Source organism: Rhinatrema bivittatum, chromosome 8 (assembly GCF_901001135.1).
Source record: "Rhinatrema bivittatum chromosome 8, aRhiBiv1.1, whole genome shotgun sequence".
Taxonomy (NCBI): domain Eukaryota; kingdom Metazoa; phylum Chordata; class Amphibia; order Gymnophiona; family Rhinatrematidae; genus Rhinatrema; species Rhinatrema bivittatum.
The window spans coordinates 603,401-612,976 of NC_042622.1; the positions used below are offsets into that span (position 1 = coordinate 603,401).

At 40.7% G+C, this 9,576-nt stretch overlaps 1 protein-coding gene across 1 annotated transcript in view; it reads right to left on the reverse strand.

Annotated features, from left to right (window-relative positions):
• The window catches only part of POFUT1 (protein O-fucosyltransferase 1), a 94,026-nt gene that overhangs the window by 43,659 nt on the left and 40,791 nt on the right, over window positions 1–9,576 (reverse strand). The gene's annotated exons all lie outside the window — the stretch shown is intronic.

The window sequence follows — 9,576 nt, forward strand, 5'->3', positions numbered from 1 at the left end:
TTCTTGCATTAGTACTTTGTGGAGGAACTTGTACGGTGTAGGCATTTATGGATACCCGAATTAGGGTGAAACAATTTGCCGTTTGAAGAATTTGATAATCAAGGATATCCAGGTTTCTTCCTCCTGTTTATAACGGTTGGAGGGGTCTTAGTGATGAAAGAAGGTGTATGATCAATTTGATTTTGTTGAAATTATCCCACTATTGAAGATTTCTATAACTGAAGATCATTCTATTTTGAGCTAGTCCCTGATGAAGCCCTTAGGACAATAGGGTGAATCAAAGATCTTTGTCGGACTTGTCTTTTGAAAATCATTTCTTTTATATAAAAAATACATGTTTATTGGACAAACCTAATACAGGATTCGTTTCATGGATAACTTACCTGAATTAATAATGAATTAACAACTAATATTGTTATAGAAATAATAAGAATTACAATAAGTCTGAAATATGTATTTATTTGGTTTTATGTATGAGGGGCTGTGTGAGTTAGATAGATTTTATTTGTCTAGATAGCTGTTAAATATGTGGTTGCATAAATAAAATGTTGAAAAAACAAATTATAGAAAACTAAGTTCTTCTTTTGTGTGCGACTTATATATGCCCAGCTAAGACATTTCCTATTAACAAAGCCAATCCATACTTCTTTAGCATTAGGAAAGGCTCTTTGAATATTTATGAGTAGATGTAGAAAAGAAGGGGGGGGGCTTAATTTCTAAGATTTATAAATTGCTTATGGGAACTGGCAGAGAATCCTTTCCACATACAAAGGCCTGGGAAAACGATTTGAGAAGCACTCTTTCGTTAGAGGTATGGGATCAAATTTACTCTACAGCCAACTAATGTTCCATACCGGCCTCCCTACAGGAAAACTGCTACAAACTATTATTGAGGAGGTACCTCACCCCATCCAGGTAACACCATATCTATCCGTCGACAGATTCTAAATGCTGGAGAAACTGCGGGTGTGAAGGTACCTTCTTTCATGTATGGTGGGAGTGCCAGAGGGCTCCCTTATTTTGGGGCTGGATACTACAGTGGCTGGAATCTGTTTTAGGGGTTCAGGATCTATCAAATGCTGGGTTAGTGTTGCTAAATTTCCCACACCCCAATTTAGATAAATACCAACAATGGCTGTGCAAACAAGTCTCCATAGCAGCTAGATGTGAGCTAGCTCTGTTTTGGAAACGCCCGGAAGTCCCCACACTACAATCAGTCCTAAAACGAGTGCACCTTTATTACAGAATGGCAAATATTCATGCTCATAAGTGTCTCCAAGTTATGACTTTTCAGAAAGTTTGGAAGCCTTTCAGAGTATGGGAAGAGAAGAATTCTGTTTAAAATGTTTGCTGTCGATATTGATAATGTTATTGATATGGTCTTTTGCTGAGTATCATAAAGGAGTTTACATGCTCATATTTCATTTTAGGAATATTATGTATATATTTTATGCTAGTATCGGACTGATTTCTTTGAACTTGATTCACTAATTATCATGAAGGGGGAATCTCGTCTTCATTTATTTTTTCTTGATCTCATTTTGTGAAGCGATTTGGGTTGGGGGGAGAAATTATGTTCTGTACATTGTAAAGCTGAATGTCAAAAGTGTGTTGTAATGTGGTTTTGTTAATGTATATTTGATATTTGACTTTCAATAAAATATAAATGATTAAAAAAAAAAAAAAAAAGGTGAGGTGAAAGAGGCTATTTTAGCCAAAAAACATCCTTCAAAGATTTGAAGAAGGATCCATCTGAAGAAAATAGGAAAAAGCATAAGAATTGTCAAGTGACGTGTAAAACATTGATAAGGCAGGCTAAGAGAGAATTTGAAATGAAGCTGGCCATAGAGGCAAAAACTCATAATAAAAACTTTTTAAAATATATCCGAAGCAAGAAACCTGTTGGACTGTTAGATGACCAAAGGGTTAAAGGGGCTCTTAGGGATGATAAAGCCATTGCAGAAAGACTAAATTAATTCTTTGCTTCTCTGTTTACTAATGAAGATGTTTGGGAAATACCAGTTCTAGAGATGGTTTTCAAGGGTAATGATTCAGATAAACTGAACCAAAACACTATGAACCTGGAAGATATAGTAGGCCAGATTGACAAGCTAAAGAGTAGCAAATCCCCTGGACCAGATGGTATGCACCCCAGGGTTCTGAAGGAACTCATAAATTAAATTTCAGATCTATTAGTTAAAATTTGTAACCTATCATTAAAATCATCCATTGCACCTGAAGACTGGAGGGTGGCCAATATAACCCCGATATTTAAAAAGGGCTCCGGGGTGATCCAGGAAACTATAGACCAGAGAGTCTGTCTTCAGTGCCTGGAAAAATAGTGGAAACTATTCTAAAGATCAAGATCACAGAACATATAGAAAGACATGGTTTAATGGAACAAAGTCAGCATGGCTTTACCCAAGGGAAGTCTTTCCTCATAAATCTGCTTTATTTTTTAATTTTTTATTTATTGAGAAGAGCACATACAATTGATAGAGAAAACATTAAAACAATTACAGAGCTAAACAGATATACAAATGGCACAACATCTAATTGTTGAAACAGTGGTCAAAGAGTATAACTGGGCCTCCAAGATCAAACTAAACATCCATCTTCTTCTCTAACTGTGCCCTCTTTCTCTCCCCGGTTTCTTATTTATCCCTTTATTCCCCCCCCCCCCACCTTGTCCCAGCCCGAAATAACATCAATCAGGATTAGATATTTCAGAGTTATCTTTCCTTGGGCCCCCAAAGCTATTCCAGACCCAGATAAAGTATCTCCTGCAAGCGCCCAAAAGGGGGGACCCCCAATTGGATACAAGTGCTCGTCAGCTATGCTTCCCTAGCCTTCTTAAATACGCCCTTAACTCCACTGAATCCGGTCAAGATACCTGTTCAATGGGGACCAAATTCTAAAAAACTTGGAGAGAGAGTCACGCCTAAAAGCCGTGAGCTGTTCCATATAGCTTATCTGTCTCAATTTAGTGTACAGCTGGGATACACCCAGTGGGCCCACATCCTTCCAATGCGCTGCGACCAACAAACGCGCTGCCATCGCAATAAAAGTTAACATTTGGTATGGTTCTTCCTCTAAGGCCAGATATGGAATCCCCAGTAGCCAATAATCGGCCTGCAATGGTATCTGAACCCCCCAAGATCGAGCCTAACATGTGTTGACACTGCGCCCAAAACTGTTGGACCCTGGGACACTGCCACCACATATGCCAAAAAGTACCCTGTTGCGAGCATTGCCGCCAACAAAGGGGAGACTGGCCAGGCAGCCATCGTGCCACACATGTCAGAGGACAGTGCCGCCGATACAATAATTTTTTTTTTTTTAATTTAAATGTTTATTAATTTTCAATCAATGATTAACATCATGAACAAGAAAATATGTTTTACAACAAAAGCAAAATCATATAAAATATATACTATTAACACCATTTCCAGTTGTAACATATTCCATAATAGGGGGAGACACTTCAAGGAAAAATAAAGAAAAACATTTCATACCTTAAGGAGAAGGAGAATATATTCATTTTTTACACACCATTGACCTTTAAAGCCTCAGCCGGTGCCTGACTCTTATCAGAAAGAAAAGTTTCCAAGTGTGTTGGGTCTACAAAACCAAATTTTTTACCCCTATAATTAATTAAACATAAACACGGAAATTTAAGAAAAAAGGTAGCACCAATAGCAATTACCCGCTCTTTTAAGGAAAAGAAGTATTTTCTTCTTGCCTGAGTGGCTCTAGCCACATCCGGAAATATCTGCACTTTTTGTCCACAAAACATGATATCTTTATATCCAAAAATTTTTTTAAACAATTTCTCCTTGTCTTGTTCAGCTACAAATGAAATAAATAGAGTAACTCTATTATTTATAACGTCTAATGACTCTTCAAGAAAAGTTGATACACCCAAAGTATCTGGGGCATCAACATTATCTTTTTGCCCCTCTGTTCCTTTAAGTGGATTTTTAATTAAGTAATAGATCTTTGAGATACTAGGGAAATCTTCCTCAGAGTACATTAGAAACTCTTTTAGAAATTTTTTGAACATTTCCCAAGGTGAAAGTAGTCTAGTAATTGGAAAATGTATTATTCTTAAATTTTTCGATCTTTGTAAATTCTCTATGTGCTCTATTTCCTTATGCATAGTGATGCTATCCCGAATAAAAACATTTTCTGAAGACTGCATCAATTGTATCTTATTAGTCATCACTGATATTTCTTCCTGATGTTTTTCTAATTTCTTCCCTTGCTCTTCTAATTGGGTTCTATTAGAACTAATAGCTAACAACAGAGATTCATTCATTTTAGCAACATTATTATCTAACTTACATATCATCCTACCCAAATCCACAAGAGTAACATTTTCAGGAATTACCATCGGGTCATGGTCAGGCACTAAATTAACTGGTAGGACAGATTGTTGTATATTTAAAGTAGAAGTAATAACATTTTCAGTTCCTTGAAGCACTATTGTGCTTCCCTGAACTTTTCCTACCAGTGCTTGAGATGTTTCTGCTGCTGATGGCTGCAATAAGGACAAAGATGTTTCGCCGGGACTAGAGGAGGATACAGACAAACCTCCTACACTGTCCCCTTGTGGCATTTCCAGCCGTCTTATAACGTGCTGGTCCATCGGGCCTGTGCGATGTTGCTGCACTGGAGAGGAGGTGGTAAATTTCGCCTTCCGTTTCTTTCCCATCCGGATAACAAATAAAATAAATCCAACCGGCCTCCGGCCTAAGCCGGCGGTGGCGGGGCACCGCCCAACCGCAGTTTAAATAGTCAGCCGGGACGCGCACAGCTGACGTCACCCGCCGGCGACTCAGCCTCGCCCACTGCCAGTTCTTTACTCGGAGTCCGGAAACAAAAGCAAAGGAGGGTGAGCACCTCCTCCTTCTCCTTCACACTCTCCCCGTCGAAGCAGAGCCCAACCGCAGTTTAAATAGTCAGTCGGGACGCGCACAGCTGACTTCACCCGCCGGCGACTCAGCCTCGCCCACTGCCAGTTCTTTACTCGGAGTCCGGAAACAAAAGCAAAGGAGGGTGAGCACCTCCTCCTTCTCCTTCACACTCTCCCCCCGATACAATAATTTATAACAATTTTCCATCATGGATGAGGACATGGAATACCGTCCCAGCATTTGAAAGCACTCCTCCCATTTATCCATACTCCACTCCTCCCATTTATCCATACTCCACTGTGTCCCAAGGTCTCTCTCCCAAGCCAACATGTGAGCAGTTTTCTGCCGATTATTGTTAATAAGCAATTGGTAAAGTTTGGAAATACCTTTTAGTACCCTGCCTGTCAAGACACAATACCCCTCGAAAGGCGAGCGAGGACTCTAAGTCCTTTCTAAGGCCCACCAAGGACAAAAAATACCGAAGTTGCGCACAAGCTAAGAAATCTGTATTTAATAAATCATAAATTGATTGTAAGTCAGAAAAGGGAACTGTACCCTTATTCCATAGTTGGCCTAAATTAGTCAGGCCACGGACCTCCCACTGTTGAAAAACTAAGTTCTTCTGTCCCATGTGGAATTCACAGATGTGTCGTATATGTGACAGCACAGAGTATTTCTTGACCCCGATTAATGCAAATTTCCACCTTTTCCAGATAGTGAGGATAGTTTGAAGGCTCGGAGGTAATGAGGCCAGTTCTCTGGTGTTATAGCTCATAGGCCAGAAAATAGCTTACAATGGGACTACCCCAAGCAGTGCCTGCTCTATCAAGACCCACTGCTTTGGAGAGTTTAATTCATGACCGTCAAGTATATTTATTTTATTTATTTATTTAAGTTTTTTTATATACCAACATTCAAGACAGTAGTCCCATCATGCTGGTTCACAAGAAACAGGGGTGGATTAAACTTTACAATTTGAACAATGGTGCAGAAAAGCAGTTACATGTAACAGGGAATCAATAACTAGGAGTAAGAAGGAAAATGAAGATCAAATAATTATATATATATATATATATATAATAACATTATAAGAGGTGGCTATTAATGCTATTACTAGCGAAGAATGTTGATTGGCTATTAATGCTATTACTAGCGAAGAATGTTGATTGGAGGAGGTTAAGTAATGTTGGAGTTAGGAAAGGCCTGCGTGAACAGCCACGTCTTGAGTCTTTTCTTGAATGTTGAGATGCTGGGTTCCATTCTAAGATCCGGGGGAATGGCGTTCCATAAAGTTGGACCAGCTGTGGAGAAGGCCCGATCTCTAAGCGTGATGTGTCTGGTAGTTTTGGCTGGAGGTACTTGAAGAGATCCTTTGTAAGCATCTCTTGTCGGTCTTGTTGAGTAGTGTAATCGGAGGGGGATATGGAGATCGATTGGGGCTAATTGATGGATGTTTTTGAAAATGGTGAGAATGGTCTTGTAGATTATTCTGAAGTGGATAGGCAGCCAGTGGAGGCCCATCAGGATAGGGGTTATGTGTTCTCTTCTCCTGGTGTTAGTGAGTATACGGGCGGAGGCATTTTGGACCATTTGCAATGGTTTGGTGTGTGAAGAAGGGAGACCAAGCATGACGGAGTTACAATAGTCCAGCTTTGCGAAAATGATTGATTGTAGAATCGTTCTGAAGTCATGTGTGTGGAAGAGAGGCCGTATTCTTTTCAGCACTTGGAGCTTATAAAAGCAGTCTCTGGTGGTTTTGTTGATGTTCGCTTTCAGGTTTAGGTGATTGTCAATTAGAACTCCTAGGTCTCTCACTTGTGTAGTATTTGGTAAGGCTGGATGAGTGGGTGTGAGGGAGCTGTTTTCTGGTGTGATGAGTAGAAGTTCCGTTTTTGAAGAATTTAGTATAAGGTTGAGACTTGTGAGAAGCTGTTTGATATTTTGGAGGCAGGTTTCCCAGTGAGACAGTGTTTTTGCGAGTGACTCCTTGATGGGGATCAGGACCTGAATATCGTCAGCGTAGAGGAAGTGTTTGAGATTGAGGTCAGTGAGAAGTTTACATAAAGGTAACAGATAAATGTTAAACAAGGTAGGAGACAGGGATGAGCCCTGAGGGACTCCTACTGACGCAGGGTGAAGAGAGGATTCTTTATTATGAATCTTAACCTTATATCCTCTGTTGCTGAGGAAGGTTCTAAACCAAGATAGGGCGGTGCCCGAGATACCTATGGCTGTTAGTTGGTTGATGAGAAGAGAGTGATTGACCGTGTCAAATGCAGACGAAAGGTCGAGTAGGATCAGAAGGAAGGATTGTCCTTTGTCTAAGCCTAGGATGATGTGGTCGGTAATAGAGATGAGAAGGGCTTCCGTGCTTAAGGTTTTACGGAATCCGTATTGTGATGGGAAAAGTAGGTTATTGTCTTCAAGGTAGTTTGAGAGTCGGGAGTTTACCAATTTTTCCATTATCTTGGCTATGAAGGGGAGGTTGGCTATAGGTCTAAAGTTGTTAGGATCGTTTGGGTCCAGATTTGGTTTTTTGAGAAGGGGTTTGAGTGAGGCTAGTTTGAGGTTGTCCGGGTAGAGTCCTTGAGTGAGGGAGCAGTTTATGATATCTGCCAGTGTTTTGGCGATAGAATCTGGAATTGATAGTAGTAGTTTAGCTGGGATGTGATCTGAAGGGTGGGAGGAAGGTTTCATTTTCCTTAGAATTCCTTGGATCTCCATGGATGAAGTTGTGTCAAGTTCTTCTAACTGAGTGTAGTTGATTGAGGGTTGACGAGTGGTTAGTGGAACAGTATGGTTAGTGGGGAGCTGAGATAGAAGAGTGTTGATTTTGTTGCTGAAGAATAGAGCTAATTCTTCCGCTTTCGATTGAGCTTGGTCATGTGGAATCTCTGGTTGGTTTAATTGTGTGAGGTTGGCTACATAGCTGAAGAGGGCTTTGGCATCGAATACCAGGTCGTGTATCTTCGAGGCGTAATAGTCCCTCTTGGATCTTAGGGTGCTTGATTTGTATTGGTGCAGAGATGATTTGTAGATTGAAAGGGTGTTGGTTCCTGGGTTTTTGCGCCATTTAGCCTCATTTTGTCTTAGTTGGAGTTTGAGCTTTCTTAGTTCTGAGGAGAACCAGGGCTGTCTTTTGGAGGAATTCTGGTGTGGTTTTTTTGTAATTTAAGGGCATAGCTTGTTAGCTATAGTTTCGGTGATTGTGTTCCATGATCGAAGTGCTGAGTTCGGATCTGTAAGGTCCAGTTGGTGGAGTTGAGGTGATAGGTGATTATTGAGGTCTTCTGGGGAGCAAGTTTTCCTGTATGTGAAGGAGGGCGAAGGAATGCAAGCCGGGCTAGTATCTTTTATAGAGAATGAAGTTGTTATGAGGTAGTGGTCTGACCACGGGACCTTTGTGCAATCTGGGATAGATACGGGATTGATTGCAGCGTTAACGAAGATCAGGTCTAACATGTGGCCGGCTTTGTGGGTAGGTTTGTTAACTAATTGAGTGAAGCCTAGTGCTGAGAAGGCTGTGAGAAGTGATTCACAGTTAGGTGATGGGGTAGGGTTATCTACGTGCATGTTGAAATCACCTAGTATGATAGCTGGCGAGTCAAAGTTGATGAGGGAAGAAGTTAATTCTACCAGGGGTGAAGCATCTGATTCCAGGAGTCCTGGGGGAGCATATACGAGAAGGATTTGGAGCTTGTCTGAGGTGAAAAGGCCGAATTCAAGTTTTGCATTGGAATTGGATTGCTGTAGAGAGAATCTGAGGTCCTTTTTAGTTGCTAAAAGAATACCTCCTCCCTTTTTTTTATGACGAGGTAGCGAGAAGAAGTCGTAAGCCTCTGTAGGTAATTGATTAATTATTGCTGTGTCTGAAGGTTTTAACCACGTTTCAGTGATTGCGCAAATCTCCGGTTTCACGTCGATGAGGTAGTCGTTTAAGATTACAGACTTTTTCGTTAGAGATTGAGCATTGAAAAGGCTTAAAGAGAAGAGGGTGAGGCCTAGCAGTTGTGAGGTAGGAGTGATCGAAATTGAAGAGAGGGATTTAAGGTTGTGTTGTTGGGCATGTCGGAAAGAAATTCTTTTAGGTGGAGTATTATGTTGGAGAATTGGAATTGTGAAAAATGGGGCCATTTGTAAGAACTAAGTTGCGAGATTAGAAGGATAATGAGAGGGGCTATGTGAAAGATTGAGGCTTGTCTGTGCAGGTTTGATGAATGCTGGAGGCTTGCAGGCGATGCTGGAAGTTTGCAGATGAATGCTGGAAGCTTGCAGATGAGACTGGATAAATGCTGGAAGCATGCAGATGAGACTGGATGAATGCTGGAAGCTTGCAGGTGAATGCTGGAAGCTTGAAGCTTGCAGGTGAGACTGGATGAATGCTGGAAGCTTGCAGATGAATGCTGGAAGCTTGCAGATGAATGCTGGAAGCTTGCAGATGAGACTGGATGAATGCTGGAAGCATGCAGATGAATGCTGGAAGCTTGCAGATGAGACTGGATAAATGCTGGAAGCATGCAGATGAGACTGGATGAATGCTGGAAGCTTGCAGGTGAATGCTGGAAGCTTGAAGCTTGCAGATGAGACTTTAATATATACTTTAATTGAGAGGCCACATATAATATACTTTATATATACTATATATATATATATATATATA